This window comes from Anabrus simplex, chromosome 5, assembly GCF_040414725.1.
Source record: "Anabrus simplex isolate iqAnaSimp1 chromosome 5, ASM4041472v1, whole genome shotgun sequence".
Taxonomy (NCBI): Eukaryota; Metazoa; Arthropoda; class Insecta; order Orthoptera; family Tettigoniidae; genus Anabrus; species Anabrus simplex.
In genome coordinates, this window is record NC_090269.1 from 455803703 (window position 1) to 455827536 (window position 23834).

Here is a 23834-nt window from a genome sequence, read left to right on the forward strand (position 1 = left end):
TTTGCGTGGGGGAGAAGTAGGAAACCACTTCAGGGATGGCTGAAGTCGGAATCAAACCCAATTTAAAAAATGAGTAGGAATAGGCAGAACCTAGACATCTTCGTATGGTTTCCTTCCTTCTGTCATGATATTTCTTATATAACTTAATTTTCCTATTTGTTCTTTCCTGTTTCTCCTCATGTATTTAAATGTATTTTCCTTTGTTTATGTCGTTTATGTAAATGTGTTATATATATTTACAAAGTACACAAATATACACAATAAAAGCTGTACAATCTTATATATCTTTCATTTTAGATTAATATATATTGTACACAGCTCGGATCTCTGTAATTCGGCGTTATGCTGTTGCTGATCCTGAATAAATAAATTAGAAAATGCCATTCAACGCAGCTAACGGATTTTTTCAGCGCCACAGCAAGTAGTAGAGACCCGCACAGCAGCGTGTAGAAGCGTGATCACTATCTGATGGCACAAGATGCGCACATTTGTAATATTGTTACTTCCGTGAAAGTTTTATTGTATAGAATTGAATCAAAATGTCACAAAACTATTATCACAGTTAAGTTGCTAAACTGTCAGCCTTCACTTCTCTGTCGAAATCCGCTCGGAGAGCACCAAAACATCATTTTGTAGCTACTTTCAAATTTGATGTCTACTCCGCACTATATTCCCCAGACCACCGGTACATTTTTTTCTATAACTTTTTTTTTTGCAGTCCCCCCCACTTCTATTTTCCAGTCGCCGCTACTGAGGATAGAAACAAAAGTATGTTACTGCAACGGTACAAATTACTCGCCGCAACATTGTAAGAACAACTTGTTGTGACACGTCGTCTTCGTACTGCACATTGAAATGAAGTTCTGGAGGCAGTCTGTACATTCTGGGGAGGCATTTGCAACTTATTTCCGCAAAATCTGAAATTCGCTGAGAAAAGAATAAAAATGCAGACTAATATTATTACGCCAGTGGAGAACACATTGTACAGTGCAGTTGTGGCCAGCGAGCACAAACTTCCCCTTCCGCCATCATGTCGGTTTTCCCCAGCTACCCCTGGCTGGGCCCAAGGCCAACACTTGCAGCAGTCTATGCCACGCTGTTTAACAGTCTGCCACTTCACACAGGCCAACGGGTACGTGTCACCTTGAACTTCTTTTTTAATTCCACAATGAGCGAGTTTATATACGAAGAATTATTAATAGGTGAACGTGGTAAGTATGATCATTCCTTTATTTTAATATTTTTTTACACACACAAGGCAAATTTTTAATCTCTTCAGAGGAGCGTATAACAAAAATGGGGTATATCAAGTGTTGACAGCCCCTTCCTGTTTTGAAGTTAATGCATCTCAATCACATTTTTGAAATTAGTCAGCAAAACTGCCTCGAACTGTCTCTGCAATCTTGGGACTTGGGCTGTCAGCTGCTCCTACATCATGCATAGGGCTATTAACTACAGATAAAGTATCATTAAACTGTAAACCATCCCTCATTTTGATACAGTTGCGCTTTATTACACATGTTTTAATTACCGGTACATAAATTGCAAAATGATCTACGTGCAGTTTTCATACAATACTTAAAAAGTTTAACAGGATAGGTCTCACTCTAGTAGATCAATCAGGCTTTGCCTCTTGACATTTCTTGACATTCGCGTTGGACGTTAGTGTTCATATCGAAGGATTTTTAAAACACATTGGAGACAATTTAATCCAGTTCTATTGAAAAGAGCGTTTCTGGGTCAGATGATATCTTCTGGAATATGGTTAGTATATACGGGAGTGTTTAATGAAATAGCTCGTTCAGTCTTATCAAAAATGTAAGTTATAGGTAGTAAGTTTCGAGGTCTGTAACTAAGATGGTCGATAAATCGCAGCCTGCTAATTTGTCACCGATGTATCAGTTACGCTGGCACGGAAGTAGCCTATATGTGACAAAATATCGTTTAAGTTGTGTACTTAGATCACGTTCACAGGGCTATGTTATCTGGTGTAGTTAAAGGTCTGTATCCGTTTTTCATTTACCTGTTACCTACGGCGATATTAAAGGTGTCAAATCATGCATTTGATCATATTGTACTTCTGAGCACAATAGGAAGAATGCCTATCTAGCAACTCCGTATGTCAACAGCTAATGATTCATACAGAGCGCGAATCGAACAGGGCAGTTCTCAGCTAGCAAATGACGCACGTTTCGAAGTACTTGTCCCATTTACAAAATTATCACGGTGCTGATTTAGGGCTGTGTGTACAAAATATTGTGTTAGGTACCGTTTAAAAAAGCAAAGTTAGTACCATGATCTCGGAAAATATTAACGCCATGAAACAGTACTGTAAGTCAGATTATTAGCCCCTTGGTATCATTACTGAAAGTGAAAAAAATTTGCCTACATCTTTAACCGTTCACCGGATATTTGTGGTGCACACTTTGTAATGTAGGTGTATAACTGCGTAACTAATCAATCACTACTAATCTGCATTTAGTGCAGTCGTCCAGGTGGCAGATTCCCTATCTTGTTTTCCAAGCCTTTTCTTAAATAATTGCAAAGAAATTGGAAATTTATTGAACATCTCATTTGGTGCCTAACTCACTTTCCTTTAAACAAATATTTGCCCTAATTAGTCCTCTTGAATTCCAACTTTATCTTCATATTGTGATCTTTCCTACATTTATGAACGCCATTCAAACTTATTCGTCTACTAATGTCATTCCACGCCATCTCTCCGCTGACAGCTCGGAACATACCACTTAGTCGAACAGCTCTTCTTCTTTCTCTCAATTCTTCCCAACCCAAACTTTGCAGCATTTTTGTAACGCTGCTCTTTTGTCGGAAATCACCCAGAACAAATCGAGCTGCTTTTCTTTGGATTTTTTCCAGTTCTTGAATCAGGTAATCCTGGTTGGGGTCTCATACACTGGAACGATACTCTAGTTGGGGTCTTACCAGATACTTACTTGCCCTCTCCTTTACATCCTTACTACAACCCCTAAACACCCTCATAACCATGTGCAGAGATCTGTGCCCTTTATTTACAATCATACTTATATGATTACGCCAATGAAGGTCTTTTATTATATTAACACCTAGGTACTTACAATGATCCCCAAAAGGAACTTTCACCCCATCAACGCAGTAATTAAAACTGAGAGGACTTTTCCTATTTGTGAAACTCACAACCTGACTGTTAACCCCGTTTATCAACATACCATTGCCTGCTATCCATCTCACAACATTTTCGAGGTCACGTTGCAGTTGCTCACAATCTTGTAACTTATCACTCTATAGAGAATAACATCATCCGCAAAAGCCTTACCTCCGATTCCACTCCCCAAGGTTGTACTTGTATAATATTAGGTAACAGTCATTGTATTTTTAAACCTACATTAAGTACTGTAAATAATTGGTAATCATTCAGTTTGTTAATTTATTGCACGTCAGGTAACATTTTCCCTCTGCATTATTAACAATTTAAAGTTATAAAGGTGAATATTATTTTTTCCACTTCTAATGTCCCGAATCTTCCGAAAAATACTACCCGTCATTGTCATCATATCAACTAGGATGATTTAAATACTGGCCGTCCGCGAACAAAGAGTGACGGGTAACTCGTGAATGAGTCGTTCACTCCTATGAAGTGTGAACTAACCACTCAATTTCTATGAACTGGTAGTTCAAACACTGCATATCATTCGTGGTGCCTCTTGATATGATCCCACACATTTGATATGCCACCACCCGTCGCGTAAAATTTGCATTTTGCTGATTTTTTTATCATCAGTAATTTCAAAGAACTGTCATGCATCGGACATTTTTCGTGACAAATATTCTAAAACATGCCGCTGTGGTGTAGTGGTTAGTGTGGTTAGCTGCTACCCGGGTTCGATTCCACGAAATTTGAAAAAGTGGTACGCGGGCTGGAACGGGGTCCACTCAGCCTCGGGAGGTCATCTGATTCGATTCCCACCTCAGCCATCCTGGAAGTGGATTTCCTTGGTTTCCCACTTCTCCTCCAGGGAAATCCCCCTGCAAGGCTCCTGTTCAACATAGCAGGCGAGGCCGCCTGGGCGAGGTACTGGTCATCCTCCCCAGATGTATCCCCCGACCAGGACACTGCCCTTGAGGCGGTAGAGGTGGGATCCCCCGCTGAGTCCGAGGGGAAAACCGACCAGGGGGGGGGGGTAACCAATGAAGAAGAATACCGTATAAAATTGGATTAAAATAGTAAGTTGTATTACTAAGGCGTTCTCGAGAAACCGAGCACGATAGTTGCAGTCGCTTAAGTGCGGCCAGTATTCGGGAGAACCCTACTGTCGGCAGCCATGACGATGGTTTTTTTTTCGTGGTTTCCCATTTTCACACTAGGCAAATGCTGGGGCTGTACCTTAAGGCCGCGGCTGCTTCCTTCCCACTCCTAGCCCTTTCCTGTCGCTTCGTCGCCATAAGACCTATCTGTGTTTGTGCGACGTAAAGCAACTAGTAAGAAAAAAACCGTTCTCGCGAAAATCGCAGAGAAGTTTTCGCGTCGAATATGTACCGTTGCGTTGCGATCGTGAGCACGAAACAGCGATTGTCAAGTGGTTAGCGTTCAAGCTCCGTAGTCGCTGGTTCACTGGATCGAGTCCCGCTTGTTTCGTTTTTGTCTTTTGTTTTCTCTTTCATATATATTACAATTCGACGGTAATATAATGCAAAAAAGGGTGTATTTTCATGAACTTTTATTGGATTTTCAATGTTATTCTGCTCTTTACTAATATTTATCATTACAAAAATTTATCTCACCGGGCGAGTTGGCCGTGAGCGCAGAGGCGTGCGGCTGTGAGCTTGCATCCGGGAGATAGTAGGTTCGAGCCCCACTACCGGCAGCCCTGAAGATGGTTTTCCGTGGTTTCCCATTTTCACACCAGGCAAATGCTGGGGCTGTACCTTAAGGCCACGGCCGCTTCCTTCCAACTCCTAGGCCTTTCCTATCCCATCGTCGCCATAAGACCTATCTGTGTCGGTGCGACGTAAAGCCCCTAGCAAAAAAAAAAATCTCTTTGTTATCACGTTCGCGGCCGCTCGGATATGGGCAACCATTACCGAGGTACCGTAGTACTGTTTTTGTTTAAAGGATTCATTTCTGTGCCCTTGTGCATTTTAGATTGTTATTTTAATTATTTCAATATTATTTATGTGCATACGAGCCACGCTGCGTCAGCGGCACTACCGATGAGCTTTTCGCCTTCGGTGCTGTTTGACGTTGCATGTGCGTCATGACTGGTAATGAAGTGGAACGAGGAAAATGTTTTGTTCGATTGCAAAGCTTCTTTACAACAAAAAAATAAGTTTTTGAACATTTCACACAAAAATACCATTTCAACCACATGAATTCTCAGTTTTCGATACCACTTTGTTGTTTTTCTTGTGAAAGGATAGTAGGAAATCATTTTGTCATGGCGATCTGTGCCTAACATGTCTATTATACTCCACTATTGCTTTAGGCTTCAGTTTTTTGGCCCCTCTCTTGTTGCTGACCTCTACCATGTCGAGCTCATATTCTGTCGAAACGAATCTTACCTCACGCTTATCCCGCCACTTTCCCATGGCTATGCCGTTAGCATAAGAGCAGATAACTTCGCCAACTTTTAGTTGCTCTCAACTATGCTGAGTGGCGTTTCCTTCCTGCCAACTCTGAGTGCACCAGTCGAATGTGTCCCATTACTGAGAAGAGTAGCGATAAAGAATAGCTATCATAGAAATTGTCCATTTAGAGTGCATGTCCTAAAATTAGCTGACCTTGCATAAGATGGAGCACTACCTTTGCAGCATGGTCTTTCTTTCCCACCTAAGTCATCTGTTATCCCAGTGTAGACAGTAAAATTTATAACCGTTCCATCAGTCTCCATGAGCATATACAGCTTGATGCCATTTTTTTATTTTTATTTTATTTTATTTTATGTATTGACGAAACATCAGCCTACCATGCCGTAACATCATGGATTCGTCAATACACAGCTCCCTACCAGGTTCATAAACCTCCTTAATTTTATCATTGAAGTACTCTATCATTGGTCGTATTTTATACAAACGATCTGCTGGTTTTGGATCTCCCTCAGCTGGGTTCCTTGCAAAACGGAGACACTTCAGTCGAAGTAGAAATCTATTTCTATTCGTGTAGTTCCTACAGCATGGAATGTTGAATAACCTGTGTGTTTTCCAGGAATCCCTAATACGAGACACTTGCACAACACCCATGTGAAACATAAGTCCTAGAAATACACGGAACTCGTCCATGGTGACATCATACCCTAAGGCTAGACTAGGTCTGAAAAGGTCCGTCAGGGCATTGACGAGTATCTCCCGTACTTCCGTTAGGAGTATTGGAAGTATTTCATCTGGCCCTGGAGCCTTTATAGGATGAAACTTCTCGATTGCCCATTTTACATGGTTATGTTTTATTATTCTGTTGGCACAGTTCCAGTCTGCTCTTAGAGCTTTGGTCTCTGTTCCAACCGCTTCTTCTGTCATCTCCTCAGCCTCAGAAAAGTGAGACGCCATTAGTATCTGCAGTGTGTCCCTCCCCGCCTGAGTAAATGACCCATCTGGTTTCTCCAGTGCCTCCACTTGATTTATATGGGTTGCTTTCAGAACCTTCTGGAGACTTGCTGTTTCAGTGTGTGATTCCACTTTCTCACAGAACAGTCTCCAAGATTTTCTTTTTTCTTTCTGTATCTCTAGGTTATACTCAGCGAGTTTCCTATGATATATGTCCCACGTACCATTTCTAGATGATATTCTATACAACATTCTAACCTTGTTAGTTGGAATTTTTTGTACAGCCTTCCGTAGAACTTCTCTGTATCTATCGCAGTTAGTTCTTTTTGGTTCTCTGTACGCCTCAATTCCATGTAGTCTCGCATTTATTGCAAATTGGATGTGCTGGTGGTCTGCCAATGATGGTTCCTCCAGCACCTTCCAGTCTTTAATAAAGTTTGCAATATGCGTAGTGCTTAGTGTAATGTCAATTACCTCCCTACGATTTTTATTTATAAATATAGGCTTGTTTCCTAAGTTTAGTATCGTCAACTCATCCAATAATAAACTCTAATAAAGACTCACCTCTTGCATTGCAGTTCGTGCTGCCCCATGCCGTGTGGTGTGAATTTGCATCTGCTCCAAGGACTAGGTGTTCGCCTTTCCTCTTTGCGTTGCAAATTAGGTTCTCAACTTCTTCTGATGGGGGCAGATTAGTCGAGTCATATGGGAGATATGCAGAGCCTATGGTTATTTCTCTGGGTCCCTCCCAATTTCCAAGTTTAATCTTGGCCATGGTTAAGTCCGTAAACAGTGTTCCTGCAACATAAGACATTTTAATTTCCTGTTCATAAGAAGATATGTTCTGGTTTTTTCCGATGTTGTATCGTACATCAGCTTACCTCCAGATTCCGCCAGTCCTGCTACTCTGCCCTTGACTGCCCATGACTCTTGAATAAGGGCCACGTCAACAGCCTCGGACTTGAACTTCCTGGCGAAATTGGCCACATCTGCTTTTTTATAATGAAGATTGTCCTGAAGGACCTTCAGCTCCATCTTGATCAACATTGGGTTTCGTTTTTCTCCTGATGATTTGAAACTTGATCTGCCCAAGTCCGAGCTTAACCTTAGAGCTTTTTTAGCTCTTCAAAGTCTCTTTCACAAAGGGCTAAAATGACTGTCCTTCCTATCTTATCGATTGAAGTGGCATTCAGTACTCTCCACTCTTGTGTTAGGAGTTTGTTATCGTGCTGATTGATTCTGACAGCAGTCTGCTCTACTGGAGCTTCTGTTGCCATTTCTTGTTTTGAGTTGGTGACAGCCTGTCCAGTTGGGACTTCTGTCTCCATTTTTTTAAATCTTGGGCTTGCTTCCGGATCTGCTCTACTGGAGCTTCCTTGCCTTCCCTTGATGTTGAAATTTTTGAAATTGGTTCTTTTATAGGCATCCATATTTCAGTCAATCGTAGGGTTTTTTCCCCTTTTAGGGTGTTGAGCATTTTCACCATCCATGGTGAGGCATGCAGCCAGACATTGTCCTACCGCAACTCAGGCTCTCCGTAGCAGAGACCACGTCCATCCAGCGGTCTGCCCCTGGCCCAAACCTAGCCAGGTTTGTTTCCCCTTCAGTAGGCCTACTCATGTGGTCTCCACTTGGCATCATCATGACAGCCATGACTTTCCTCCTAGGTTTGGATCACCCTTTACCCAACCCATGGCTCATCCAGGCTATGTAGAGCAAAGTGATGTGTTGGTTCCAGCACCCCGTTGTGAGCCTTCACCTCAGTCACCAGCAGCCCCACTTCACCTCGCCCATGTGGAGGAACCATGGATGCGTTTCTAGCATGTGCAGGCAAGGCCTCCACTTCCAAGCCTTGACTTGGGCTGGAAACAAGTACTTTACTTAAATTAGGTGAAGATAATTTTCTGTGTTATTGAACTGAGGAGGTAGCAGGTAGGGACCCTCATCAGAGGCACCCCTGCCGAGGGAGTGACGCCCCTGCCTATTTGAGTCCCAGAGCACACAGACCTGGTGCGTGTCATCTGGTAATGTTCCCAGCTCGGAGTTACGAACGAAGAACTCAACGGAATCTACAGTGGAGAAGATGGAGTTTGGATTCGTCACACTGACCATGCCCCACCTCGTAATCTGCAGGTCTTCGGACCGAGCAGTGGTCGCTTGGTAGGCGGAAGGTCCTTTGGGGCTGTTGTCTGATTTGGTTCAGGGGTGTTGTAAGATTATAAGTATACATAATTTCATTTTTGTTTTGTTTAGCCAAATTGTTGATGGTTCATTCGTTCCTGGATTTTCCATTTCCCCGTGTTGTACGGTTCTTTACATGGTCCCTCCAAAAACGGAGAATCGAGGTGCTATTGTATCTCATTCTTTTTGTGCTATGTTCCTTTACTTTTTTGAGGATCGTACTAGTTCATTCCACAAAAATGAGCAGCGCCTTGCCTCTGTTGCCAGCGCGCTACCGCAGTGAGAACAGCTGATGCAATACGACCGTGGTAAACAGCCCTCACAAAATGTAATACCGTACTCAGAATAGCTAATGAGTCTGGATTGAAAACAAATTCACAAAACAACACTTTCTTGAAACATCCAACAGTAAAAAGAGAATATATTAAGAGAGAATGAGGAAATAACACATCACTCACCGCTAATGGCTAGCACAGGAAGGTTATGGCCTACAAAGGGAACACTCCACTGATCTGAGTCACTTTCTTGCCACTTGTATTTTCCAAATTACACTGAGACATGCTAAATATGCACGAAGTACACTAACCAACACACGGGCATAAATAAAACTACAGCTATATTGTTATACACTGAACTATTAAACCTCTATTGTACTAAATTATGCTATGCTAATTACACTATACTGTACTATACTAGAAAGATAGACTCACATGAAAAACACAAATTACTGAAGAAAAATGCATAAGATCGCAAACTGTACCAAATAACATACATGCTGAGCGAGTTACGTTAACCACGTGGTGAATGTAAATTTAGAATCGGCAGTTAGGCTACGAGATATGTCGATATGAATGGCAGTTTGGGATTGGCTGGATGTCTGTTTCAGCGCATAACCACCAGGCAGAGCCAGAATCAGTCAAAACACCAATTTAGAAGTAAAGCCATGAAGTATATAGGGATCCTAAATTATTTGTGCTGAAGGAGTATGTTTATAATATTGGGTCCATTATTGGACAGTGGTCTCCACGGTATGCACTAGCCATGCGTCTTCGTAGGTGTGCTTTTCACCAACTTGCAAGCCCAAATTAGCACACTGGGGTGAAATGCTGGCAACAGGAATGAGTTAGCCTGAAAATTTATAAAGTCCATTAATGGACCCATTATATTAGTATTATAAATTTACTCATTCGGGACAAATAATTTAGGTTCCCTAAAGGAGTGTAATAATGTTATTTGCTTGACGTCCCACTAACTTCATTGTACGGTTTTCGGAGACATCGAGGTGCTGGAATTTTGTCATGCAGGAGTTCTTTTACATGCCAGTAAATCTACCCACATGAGGCTGACGTATTTGAGCACCTTCAAATACCACCGGACTGAAACTTAATCATGTACTACCTTGTCAAGAATGCAAGTGGAATGAACAAGTGATGGCAAAGGGGTTGAATTTCCATTGCCTTATTTGAATAAATATGAAAATAATTTTTAAAAAAGAATGTGACTAAATAAACTTTCAAAATCATAGTTCCCAAGCAAAGTTTAGTCTCACTTAGGGATGATGGCCATTTATGGCCTCTTTGATTTAGAAAAAAAATGAGTGATCAATGCAGCCCCATGTGAAGAAAAAAGAAAGTCAGTGATTAGCTCTCATTCTGTGAATTAACTGTAATTCTACTGATTGCTTGTTGTTTTATTATTAAATGCATTTACCCTCTTGGATTCAGCGAGGGATCCCACCTGTTACGCCTCTAAGGCAGTGTCCTCAAGCGTCCGGGGTCCAACTGAGAAGTACCTCGCCCAGGCGGCCTCAAGTCTGAACATGGACCTTGTGGGGGCTGGGAGGATTGCAAGAGATTGGGCAAGGCAGTGGCCATGGCCTTACGTTAGGTACCATCCCAGCATTTTCCTGGAGAAAAAGTGGAAAACCCCTTTGAGGATGGCTAAAGTGGGAATCGAACCCCCTCTACTCGTTTGACCTTCCGAGGCTGAGTGGACAGCATTCCAGTCCTCGTACTACTAAAATTTTGTGGCAGGGCAGGAATTGAACCCAGGCCTCTGGGCATGGCAGCTAATCACACTAACCACTACACCGCAGAGGCAGACAATTGGTAATTTTCATCATTTTTATTTCCCCTTGTCCAGCTCCTGCCAGGTTGCCTTTCCTCCCACCACTCCTCTTCAGTAATTGTATTCCAGTCCAGTAATCTTTTTGTTATACTGTTCTCGACAGTCCATCCATATTGTTCTCCGCCTCCCTCTTGCCCTCTTTCCTTCTGTCTTAGCCTCCAACATTTGTTGTGGTAGCCTTCCCTCCTCCATCCTCATAACATGTCCAGACCATCTCAATTTAATCTTCTGCATCCTATCACTCAGTTGTTTTTTTTTTTACCCTTATCACTTTTCTGACCTCAACATTTCTTACTCTCTCTCCTTGTCTTCCCTACCTTTTTCCTCAGTAACTTCATCTCAGTGCCCTGAATTTTACTCTTGCTGTCAATTCCAAGTCCATACTTTAATATGGGGGTATAGTACATCATCTACATTCTCTGCATATTTTATAGGAACTTCTGTCTCCAACCAGGTTTCATTACATTCTGTTAGAACGTATTTCCCACTTGTACCGTTCTGCTGGTCTCCTAGCGTCTTGCATTATTTCACTTTCCAAATATTTGAAGCATTCAACCACCTCAAGGTTTATTCCCCTGATACCAACAATACCTTTTCCTTCTCTTTCTCCTGTCATCAGCACTGTTTTGCTCTTCTCCACGCTCATTTTCATATGACATTTCTCAATATTGTCATTTAAAGCCTCTAGTTAGATTTGCACTGCCCAGATCACTGTAATCTGCAAACAACAATATTTTCATATCCTCTCCATATCTTGTCTTTGTTTCCTTTAGAATTTCATCCATAACCATTATAGACGTAAGTGGAGATAATGCACTTCCCTGTTTTAGTCCAGTTTGGTTTCTAAACCAATCTGTTCTCCCTAAAGGAGTCTGGACAGAACTGAAATATTTGTTATACATGGCTTTCGCTATTTTCCTTGATTGCCTTCCAAATCCTTTTCTTTCCAGCATTTCTCACAGCTTTTCTCTATTAACACTATCATATGCCTTCTCTAGACCAAGGAATACGATCACCAGTAATTGTATTTGAGTTACATGAGAAATATTTAACTGTAATTCTGCCCAATTACTTTTATTCTGTACTTTTCCCATCGCTGTATAAAGTTATGAAGATAAGTTCTGCAAATGAAAAAATGTTTCTGAATGCAGCTTTTATTTTGATATTTCAGTTATTGAGGACAGATTTACTAATTAAATATACAGAGTCTAACCTAAGTGGTCAATGTGTCCCAAATTTTCACCATGAAATTTTGAATATAAAAAAAATACTGTGATTATTCTGGTATACATACAGTTTGTGAGGTATGTAAGTTTGTTTTAAGAAGTGAAATTAATCACTGAACAAAATAAAGTACAGCATAGAAAAAAGCTTCTATTGAGCTGTCTTACATTTCAGGATGATCCCCTCTCTGCTCTAGACTATCACGTTGGCCTGCAAGTGTTTGAAGATGGCGTCAAACGTTTACTGCTTTGTTGCAAGCGAATGGTTATTCTGGTGACTCATTGTCTCATGCTCATCGGGTACATAGGAACTCTTCTAAAATCCATAATTTAGCCTTTCCTGGAAAGTTTCTTTTAATGTACCAAAAAATTCAAAGTACTGAATCTCTTCTAAAGAAATTTTTTTCTTAACTCCACAGCGTGGAGTGACGTGTAGCACACGTTGTGCAGTAGCTGTCTGCTGCTGTGGAGTGATATCTCTGACATGCATCTGCATTGTCATTCCATCTCGTGATTTTCCTTTGAACTATGTCCGAGGTATTTTCACAGCCATCTAGATAGCTTTATTCTCTTGTTTCATATATCTATCGATTCATTTTAACTATTTTTCACCTTGTTATCGATGTGTAAAATTAGACTGTTTGCTCATGTACTCCTCCCGCAAATGGTGTCGATAATAAAGGATAATTTTTCTAGCGTTGCTCTACTAGGCATATTAAATGAGTGTTTTAGTGTTTGAGAATAGTAGTTTACAATTCTAATGACTGATGTTGATATTACCGGATTGATACAAAACAGTGTTGTTTCGTGCTAGATGCGATAATTCTGCAGTAAATTTTTTACTGGGATAACATGAATAATTACTTAAGAAATGAGTATTTTTAAAGTCTTTTCATCCCAAGATTTAGCTCTAGTCCCAAGGAATGTTATTTCCATTCCGATCTAGGGTAAAATCCATTCCGATCTAGGGTAAGGAAATTGATTCCATTCAATGACAATTAGATGTTATCTTAGCCCTCTTCATGTTGATGGGAAAGGTACAGAAACTAAATTTTAGGTTTTATTTCTCGAAAAATTGTACCATTGTCACGCCCTTTATTTGATTCATATCTGTAGACAAATTTGAATCCGTATGCAAATTACCTTGCTACAAGACTAAACACACTATACAGTATATGGTGGACCAAAAAGCTATTTCCAATATAATCAAAATTGGTTTGAAATTAACAGAGATATAGTATCATAAAACAGTTTGGTGCACAGGTATGCTAGCCTTTAAATATCGTCCAGTGAAGGCTGGATTTTGAAATGCTCGCACTTAGAAGTGTTAAGAAATAACAGTTGCTCACATTGATCTCACTTCTGCTAGAACTCACTGAGAGATCTTCTTGACTGGTGAGTTTTTATATGGGAAATGTATGATAAGAAAGTTGGATAAACATAGAATGAGGAAAGAGAGAAAATGATTAAGATGAATACAGGTGGTAAAAGACTACGAACACAGGACAAACAAGAGAGGAAAGGAATCCTGCAGCTCATTATACATAAAGGAAAGGAACAAAACCAGTGCAGGGTAAGTTATACACAGTGAAACCTGATTAGTGCATTCATCATTAAGACGTTTTCTCACTTAGCGCATTGTAAATTTGAAGTCTCGATTCACGTCGTGTTAAATCTGTATAATGATTATTGCATCACAAATTTTCGCCCTTACCCTTTAGTACGATCACATTTTTCCTATCTCTGAAAATGTTCTTTGTCATCCCTTGTGAAAGGAACGTGATTTTCAACACAGATAAGAGCCCTCACCTCATGAGGCAGGTCAGGAAAAGTTGTGTGAAAATGAGAAAAGTCCTTTAATTCCTGAACTTTACACGCTAAATTACACCATTGGAAAGCAAGCTATTAGCCTCAGCATGTTCAATTTGGTGCACTGGTTTTCTGTGAAATTGCTGAATAACTGAGGAAGCCTGTTTGTGCTTTTATTTCGCATCCCATTCAGAAGTTAGAAATTTCTGTGTTGAGTGATATAGTGAACGGTAGTGAATATTTGTTGCCTACCTACAGATTAGGAAAATTATTGTGTGAAGTTGACAAGCGGGTTTTTTGGTAGCTCAGTTATGGATACTGATAGTTGTGAAATTGCTTACTAATGAAGACTAACTTACAATCCAGGAAATAGGTGTCCACATCTTTCAGCGGTGGCTTGTATTTTGAAACTCGCACCTTTGAGTTTTGATTTGAGTCGATCAAGGAGTTGTCGCATTCCGGCGGTTTTGATTCAAGATGGTGGTCAGTCATTTTCTTGCAGATGGCAGAGTTCAATCTCCAAATAATTCAGGGTGGAAGAGTGTGACCAGAAAACCATGTTTCATAACCCAGTGAGCTAACATTTGTTTTAGAAAGAGTGTGATCTGCAATAATATATTCATATTTGTTTTGTCCGGCTCCATGATTAAATGGTTAGTGTGCTGGCCTTTGGTCACAGGGGTGCTGGGTTCGATTCCCAGCAAGGTCGGGAAATTTAACCATAATTGGTTAATTTCGTCGACACGGGGGCTGGGTGTATGTGTCGCCTTAATCATCTTTTCATCCTCATCACGTCGTGCAGGTCGCCTACGGCTATCAAATAAAAAGACCTGCATCTGGCGAGCCGAACTTGTCCTCGGACACCTCCGGCACTAAAAGCCGTACACCATTTCATTAATTTTTTCATTTCTTGTGTTGTGCTTTACCCACCTTTGAAGGCATTGTTGTTAGGGAAGTGTTTTCATCTTTGTTCTCTTATCTTTTTCACGCCTGTATTCAATAGTACGTTTTCTCGTTTAACATGTTCTCTATTCTTGTATCTTATTAACTGTATTGAAAGAAAAGGGGGTTCTTTAAAGACTGACAGTGTATGAAGATGTGCAGACTGTCCTTTTCCTTTCACATTACCTTCCTATTTCTATCTTGTCTCACTCTAGCCTATCAAAGTGTTTATCCTCTTAAGAGGTCCTGTTCTTGGTTCTATCTTACTATGTATAACTTGATAATATACTCAGTTTTGGTGCAGATCAATTATTTCTTCACTTTAATTTTTACAATACAGATCGTAGCAGTGGAAGGTGGCCAAGTGCAAACTCAAGGAACCCTGGTTCAGATGGAAGCTATCGATTGTGAACTATTGCAGACTTGGCAGAACAACATGACCCATGAACAGGTGGAGGAGAAGCAGGGAGCAAGAGGGCACACGGCCAGAGAACGGTGGAGACTAGTGCGACTTGTGTACTGATTTGGTGTGCGGATGAAACAGCGCAGTGTGACTCATGAGTCTTGGCAAGCTGAGGGAGGGCAAGTGGTAAGTAACATACATTGCAGTTTAACTCCTTGAGTGCCACGTGAGACCAACGTTGACTCACAGAACTTAATGCCATTCGGTCCGCGTGAGTCCGCTGTGGACTCACGCGCACTCTCAAAGTCTCGGGCCCCGTGGTGCCATACTGTCATCACATTTGACATGTAAACGTATGTTAAATGAAAGTAGGTGGCCAGTACGTCATGAATCTATTCTTGGCCTGTCCATTTGAGAGTCCGATGTGGCACCACGTAGCCTGTACGTCACTGTAATATATCACCCACAATAATTTTAACATTATTTATTGTTTTGTGATCGTGTCATGTGTACAAATAACAAAATATTGTACTGTATAGTGTACTCATTGTTCATTGTCTCATATTACGGTCTAGGCCTATAGACAAATTCAAAACATAGGACAAAAAATTACATGAACTTTCTAGAAAAAATATTTGTAACTTTGTCTCATTTGCAATCACATTACAAAATTGGTACACTTTTTGCATATGAATTTAAAGTATAACAAATGAGACTGTGTGAAGAAATGAGTCAAACTATGTTTTACAATCACAATCACACTACAAATCTGTGCACTTTTAAGAAACAGTCCAAACAGAAGAAATTTTCACAGGTTGGTCATTTGAACTTAGACTGTAGAGTCTTCCTCATGGCATATGGCCTTCTTGATTCCTGATGGATCTCTTCATAACAATTACTGCATCTCTGTCTTCCCTACCAGCCTACATCCTCCAGTCAGTGGGGTAATACCTGTTTGTTTGGTACTTTTGAGGGAATGTAAACATTTTTGATACCGGTACCTGTTAACTGTTCAATAATGCCCTCTTTGAACTGGGTAACAGATATACTCTCATTCCCAAGTTGATTGGAAATATAGATGGCATTTACTATACTTATGCCGATCAATATCTCTATAGCTATTTTTTGTACCATTTTACAGAATTGAGCTGTACTGTTTTTTATGATGAAATAGATAAGTCTCGATGCCTAAGATGATGTAAGGTCGATTCTGGTGTTATGATTGGCAGAATCCACGCACTGAGGAGTAATTATTAAGTAACATGTTTGAAGAGTTCCAGTGGAATAAAAGGGACTTCAAATGAAAAGGAAGGAATTAAGTTAGCAATCGCAGGCATTGGATGTAGTTACCCAGCTGCGATGTGCCATGGGATTTGAGATGTGTCTCAGGAGGACATGGTGTCCCCATAAAATAAACGGCAGTACGGAAATGAAGGTTGCGGTTTCGAATACTGTGGTGTCCCGATCGATGTAAATTGGATCTTGGTGGTTCATATTGGGACTCAACATACTTCGTATGTGACTAAATTCTAGAAACAATAGTGGAAATAAAAATATAAACTTTCCATTTTAAAAATAATAATAATAATAATAATAGTTTTATGAAGCATTGAGTGACATCGTAGTCAGGGTAAACAGCAAGGATAGAATAGTGCTAATGGGCGATTTCAATGCGAGAGTTGGGAATAGAACTGAAAGATACGAAAGGGTGATTGGTAAATGTGGGAAAGATATGGAAGCTAATGGGAATGGGAAGCGTTTACTGGACTTCTGTACTAGTATGGGTTTAGCTGTTACAAATACATTCTTAAAGCATAAGGCTATTCACCGCTACACGTGGGAACTAGGGGTACCGGATCCATAATAGACTATATCTTAACAGACTTCTAATTCAGGAAATCTGTTAGGAATGTATGAGTTTTCCGGGGATTTTTCGATGATACAGACCACTATCTGATCTGTAGTGAACTAAGTATCTCTAGGCCTAAGGTAGAGAAAGTGAAATCTGTCTGCAAACGAATAAGGGTAGAAAATCTCCAGGACGAGGAAATTAGACGGAAGTACATGGACATGATTAGTGAGAAGTTTCAAACAGTAGACATTAAGCAGGTTCAGGATAAAGAAAGTGAATGGGTGGCATATAGGGATGCTGTAGTAGAAACAGCCAGGGAATGCCTTGGAACAACTGTGTGTAAAGATGGGATAAAGGCGAACATCTTGGTGGAATGATGAAGTGAGAGCAGCCTGTAAACGTAAAAAGAACGCTTATAAGAAATGGCTCCAAACAAGGGCCGAGGCAGATAGGGAGTTGTATGTAGATGAAAGAAACGGAGCGAAACAAATAACTGTTGAATCCAAAAAGAAGTCATGGGAAGATTTTGGTAATAACCTGGAAAGGCTAGGTCAAGCAGCAGGGAAACCTTTCTGGACAGTAATAAAGAATCTTAGGAAGGGAGGGAAAAAGGAAATGAACAGTGTTTTGAGCAATTCAGGTGAACTCATAATAGATCCCAGGGAATCACTGGAGAGGTGGAGGGAATATTTTGAACATCTTCTCAATGTAAAAGGAAATCATCATGGTGGTGTTGTGAACAGCGAAGCTCAAGGGGAGGAGGAAAATGATGTTGGTGAAATTATGCTTGAGGAAGTGGAAAGGATGGTAAATAAACTCCATTGTCATAAAGCAGCAGGAATAGATGAAATTAGACCTGAAATGGTGAAGTATAGTGGGAAGGCAGGGATGAAATGGCTTCATAGAGTAGTAAAATTTGCGTGGAGTGTTGGTAAGGTACCTTCAGATTGGGCAAAAGCAGTAATTGCCGCTATCTATAAGCAAGGGAACAGGAAGGATTGCAACAACTATCGAGGTATCTCACTGATTAGTATACCAGGCAAAGTATTCACTGGCATCTTGGAAGGGAAGGTGCGATCAGTCGTTGAAAGGAAGTTGGATGAAAACCAGTGTGGTTTCAGACCACAGAGAGGCTGTCAGGATCAGATTTTCAGTATGCGTCAGGTAATTGAAAAATGCTACGAGAGGAATAGGCAGTTGTGTTTATGTTTCGTAGATCTAGAGAAAGCATATGACAGGGTACCGAGGGAAAAGATGTTCGCTATACTGGGGGACTATGGAATTAAAGGCAGATTATTAAAATCAATCAAAGGCATTTATGTTGACAATTGGGCTTCAGTGAGAATTGATGGCAGAATGAGTTCTTGGTTCAGGGTACTTACAGGGGTTAGACAAGGCTGTAATCTTTCACCTTTGCTGTTTGTAGTTCACATGGATCATCTGCTGAAAGGTATAAAATGGCAGGGAGGGATTCAATTAGGTGGAAATGTAGTAAGCAGTCTGGCCTATGCTGACGACTTGGTCTTAATGGCAGATTGTGCCGAAAGCCTACAGTCTAATATCGTGGAACTTGAAAATAGGTGCAATGAGTATGGTATGAAAATTAGCCCCTCGAAGACTAAATTGATGTCAGTAGGTAAGAAATTCAACAGAATTGAATGTCAGATTGGTGATACAAAGCTAGAACAGGTCGATAATTTCAAGTATTTAGGTTGTGTGTTCTCCCAGGATGGTAATATAGTAAGTGAGATTGAATCAAGGTGCCGTAAAGCTGATGCAGTGAGCTCGCAGCTGCGATCGACTGTATTCTTTAAGAAGGAAGTCAGCTCCCAGACGAAACTATCTTTACATCGGTCTGTTTTCAGACCAACTTTGCTTTACGGCAGCGAAATCTGGGTGGATTCAGGATATCTTATTCATAAGTTAGAAGTAACAGACATGAAAGTAGCAAGAATGATTGCTGGTACAAACAGGTGGGAACAATGGCAGGAGGGCACTCGGAATGAAGAAATAAAGGCTAATTTAGGAATGAACTCGATGGATGAAGCTGTACGCATAAACCGGCTTCGGTGGTGGGGTCATGTGAGGCGAATGGAGGAGGATAGGTTACCTAGGAGAATAATGGACTCTGCTATGGAGGGTAAGAGAAGTAGAGGTAGACCAAGACGACAATGGTTAGACTCGGTTTCTAACGATTTAAAGATAAGAGGTATAGAACTAAATGAGGCCACAACACTAGTTGCAAATCAAGGATTGTGGCGACGTTTAGTAAATTCACAGAGGCTTGCAGACTGAACGCTGAAAGGCATAAGTCTATAATGATGATGGATTATTATTATTATACATACATACAAGTGAATCTTGTCCTAAATTAATTGCTTAGTGCCAAAGTAGACCAAAATTGTAAGAGTTTATGCATTAACCATAAATATCGCCAACAGTAGTGTAACACGTGAAATTAAGTTACAATAATAATAATAATAATTTATTATGAAACTGATCATTAATTTGTGCGGATTATTTACGAGGAAAAACGACCCTTTGTTTGAAACGTCGGCAAAGGATAGCATATAATCAAATATAGGATGATAATTGAAATTAATAATAATAAAATAATTGATGGTAATCACAGAATATAATGATCGGATAAAGAATGATAATGATAGTTATTTAATAATCATAGGAAGATATGATAGGGACAGTCGTCATGTGTCGAATTGGTCGGAACCAGATGTTGGTTTTCCACGTGGGAGATTGTTGGCGGTAGGTGCGGAATAACCCACGGATGGCACATGTCTTCATTGTATGAGCATAGTAATGAACCTTTCCGTACGTCTTGTCGTATTGACAAAAGTAAATATTGAGATAAGTTTTGAGTTAACGAGCTACACCTGGCATGTTTGTGAATCTGGAAATATAGGCTAGAGTTTGTCCGTAAAATAAATTCCCTTTTTAGATACGATAACATTTCCACGGTGGGTATCTGGCCCACTAGAATGTACATACGGGAAGTGACTCATGTCCAACGGAACGTGGAGATGACAGTAAATAGTTACTCTCATGCCCTCGTCTCCGGAAGATCATCTCCAGCAGTGAAACGTCCATTCATACGGATTTGGATTCGATCCCCAGTAACCCATGGGGCGAATTCACCAAATATTTCACACTACCAGAGTAGTGACGTGAATTCAAATGTACCTATGTATTATTTTTCAAGATGGAAATTTCTAAGTGTAATAATTGTAATCACTTGTTGTGTGCGATTTATGTAAATAAATTGCTCCTTATTGCAATTTCAACAGGAAACAAGTTTTCATATCTTTTTATTGTAGTTAGTCCAGTATGCCCATGGAATTTGTCACTTCCCAGTCCTATTGTGGAGTTTATAATTTGTATCTATGAATGAGCCGTCCCCCTTTACCTTAATTTGCATGCCCCGTTCATCCCTGTGTTCATTTGTTGCGCCTATATATATATATTTGTTATTGATTAAAATTTTTAACATCTTTTAATAACTGATCAACCCTGAGATTAAGCCTAGCCTTGAACTCAGGAGGTGAGCGGGTGCAGTATGTATGTATTTTGGGTATTCAGCCCGAAGGCTGGTTTGATCCTCCACAGTACCGTCAACAGCTGTCATGGATAGCCCAGGCGTCACTGAAGAGGCATACTAGAAAAAGGAGGAGTAAGGTAGTTCCCCGTTGCTTTCCTCACTTAGTCAGAAGTTGCTATTGCATATCAGTCTGCCAAGCCCACTGAAATGTATGCACCAACCGACCCTATGAGTGATATTTTCACATCATTCATAACAGGGACTGGCTGCATAAGGAACGGTATTATTAGCATCACTCATACCTCGGTCACCTTCATATTTTGCAAGTTATGAATCTCATTGAAGAGCCGTATTTGAATTCAGAATAAGTTGATACATTAATAAAAACCATCTTTCCAATACATAGTAATCCTTTATATTTAGGATGAAACCATTAACAGATATTAAAATTAGGACATGTACTGACCTACCTTGAATTAGGTTATTTTGGCTGATGGTGCTCAAGTATGAGCAAAACATGTTGAAGGAGCTGCATTGCTTGCCCTGTGAACAAATTATAAATAAAATGATAACATGAGGATCATGGTCATAATCTAAGAGTTTCATTTCCGTATTGATTGTAGTTACAACATGAAACTGATACTGAAGCCTCCACCTTATCAATACATTTACATACTATCATTCACACTACCGGTTTCGACCCTTCAAGGGTCATCCTCAGCTGACAACTACAAATATAGTTCTTAAAACATCACAATGGGAAATATTGTACAGTCGTGACAATTGTCCAATTCAACAGACCGTCTAAAACAAATGATTAAGAGATAAAAGTATGTTCATTAGTTCTTCTTCTGTATTTTACAGGGGGTAGAGTACTTCACTATCTACACCATTCTGTCAGCGATTTCCATCCTCTTCTCGTTGTCCTAAAATGGCGTAGGACAATACGGTGGGGCAAGAGCAAGACGAATGCTGCATAACAGAATATCCTGCAATGTCCAGTGTGTTTCATCGAATGAACACTGATCGGATGAACCATCAGCTGATTTTCCACAGATATGAGTGTCATTGATAAGGTAAGGATGAGAGCAACATCTTCAAATACTCATGAAAGAAGTTGATTTTCTTTGCTTTTAACTTCTTTGTCATCTTTTCTTCTGGTGTTGTTTCCTCACAGAATTAAGGGTTATAAATTTCATGTGTTGTTACTCATATGGTTTCCTCACAGAAGTCTGACAACTAACATGGAATAATTTTTCTTATTTTGTTCTTTCCATGTCAGTTGTCGTATAGATGATGTCGAACCACTGCTGCCCAACTTAATCTTCGCCCACGTCTGCCTGGCCTTCTATGATCTGTTATCTGTTATATCAGGCCGTACTATTTATTTTTTAATGTGACCAAAATAGGCTGCTTTTCTGCATTTTGTGAAGGTTAAATCATGTGAAGTTTACTGGCATGATTGTTTACCTTCTTACTGGTTACATTATTATCTACCCATGGGATCTTGAAAATTCTGCGATATATCTGTAACCATAATTGGGACAAATACGCCTACACATCATCATAATAATAATAAAAAATATTGACATAAATGAATGAGAATAAAGAAATAGTTGTAATAATATAGGCATTTAACAATATGAATAAGGAAATATTAACATGACGCAGTGGCGGTGTATTCATATCAGAACATGGAAACGTGACGAGTATCTTTTGATACGCATTACAAGGGAACCCTTACAGGCCTAAAAATGACAACTAAGACAGGAGAGTGGAAGGTGCAAGGAAGCCCTACGAGGTCTATGGGAATGTATGACGTTATGGGGGAGAAAAGACTTACAAGAAACATCCTCTAGCTCAGCTATATTAAAAATAACAAAAGTTAAATCACAAAGCAGTTGAAACTTAACGCTTTTGTCAAACTGATACAATTACGAATCCAAAAACACAAATGAACAAATTGTTGAATTAAAGAAAAGGGCTAACTCGGACACGTTAAATTTAAAACTAAAAAATGACATTAAGCAAGGAAATACCGAAATACCAAAGTAAAAAATTACATTAAACAAAACCAGAAAACATTGAGATAAACATTGAAATGACACTTACCGTGGAAAGGCATGAGTTCCCGAGGGAAGCCCTCACGCTTGCGCTCAATAGGGCGGTCGGATGTAAATAACGCCGAGCACACGCATGCTATTTCCGAAGCCGGCAGAAAGTCCGGAAATGGCCCGATTCACAACCAACCAATGGGAAACAATTTCCACTAGATTCCCAAAATTTTCGCTAATAGGTCATATTAAGATAGCAACTTCTCGAGATTTCCTATTGCGACACCCATGACTGCACATGCAGTATAGGCTGTTTCACAACGAAAACATCGTTACATAAAAAATAATTTTCACCATATTACGTCATGATATACAGGTCACTTAATCACTCTTGCAATGTTAACAATCCAATCTTGAGGTTTTCTTAAATACAATTTTACTAGTTACATAATTTTTGAATCAATATACTCCTTGCATCTTGCAATGTTCATTTACAGTTCCATATATCTTCCCTATTGCCTAAAAGAAAAATTATTACACACATATCCAAATTAATATTTCTTGCAGTTAAATAAAATAAAATTCCAGTAGAGTCCAGAGTTCCAACCAAAGGTCTCAAGTGGTTCCTTGAAAAAGAGTTGCTCACCTAGATTTATCTCGCTGTTGGCCATAAAAATGGGAGGTCTAAGTTGTCACACTACAACAAGGCATTTATTGTTTTAAAAGTGCTACATATTAATGTTTTCAAGGGGAAAACTGTTATTACAACAAGAAGCAGATAACGGAGCAAAAACTGACAAATGTCTAAAAATCGTAATAGTTACCAATACAATTACATTCATTCCAGGGAGCAGGGTAGGATGTCTAAGAAGGATGTGCCTCCGTTTATTACAGTCATGGTATGCTTCTTTTCTCTCTAGGGCATCCCATGTTTTTGATCTAACCACCTTTTCCTATGGCTTCAATTGGTCTTCATCCTGGAACAATCTTTTCAGAATACTTCCTTGGAGTTTGAGTCGCCTGCGCCTGCCTAACGTATCCTAGCCACTTCAGCCTTGCTAAACACAGCCTTTCTTCCGTGGTCAGGTTGACCTACAGGTCTCTTCGTATCTGATCATTCCTATTTCTGTCCTTGTTTTCTGTACGGCTGATCTAA

The 23834-nt window shown here is 40.0% G+C and overlaps 1 long non-coding RNA gene across 1 annotated transcript; it reads left to right on the forward strand.

The window, feature by feature from the left end:
* Positions 1 to 1094: 1094 nt before the first annotated feature.
* Positions 1095 to 21681, forward strand: LOC137501079 (uncharacterized). The gene is made up of 3 exons (XR_011018342.1): positions 1095 to 1211; positions 15157 to 15405; positions 21489 to 21681. It is a non-coding gene; the product is annotated as an uncharacterized lncRNA (long non-coding RNA).
* Positions 21682 to 23834: the final 2153 nt, after the last annotated feature.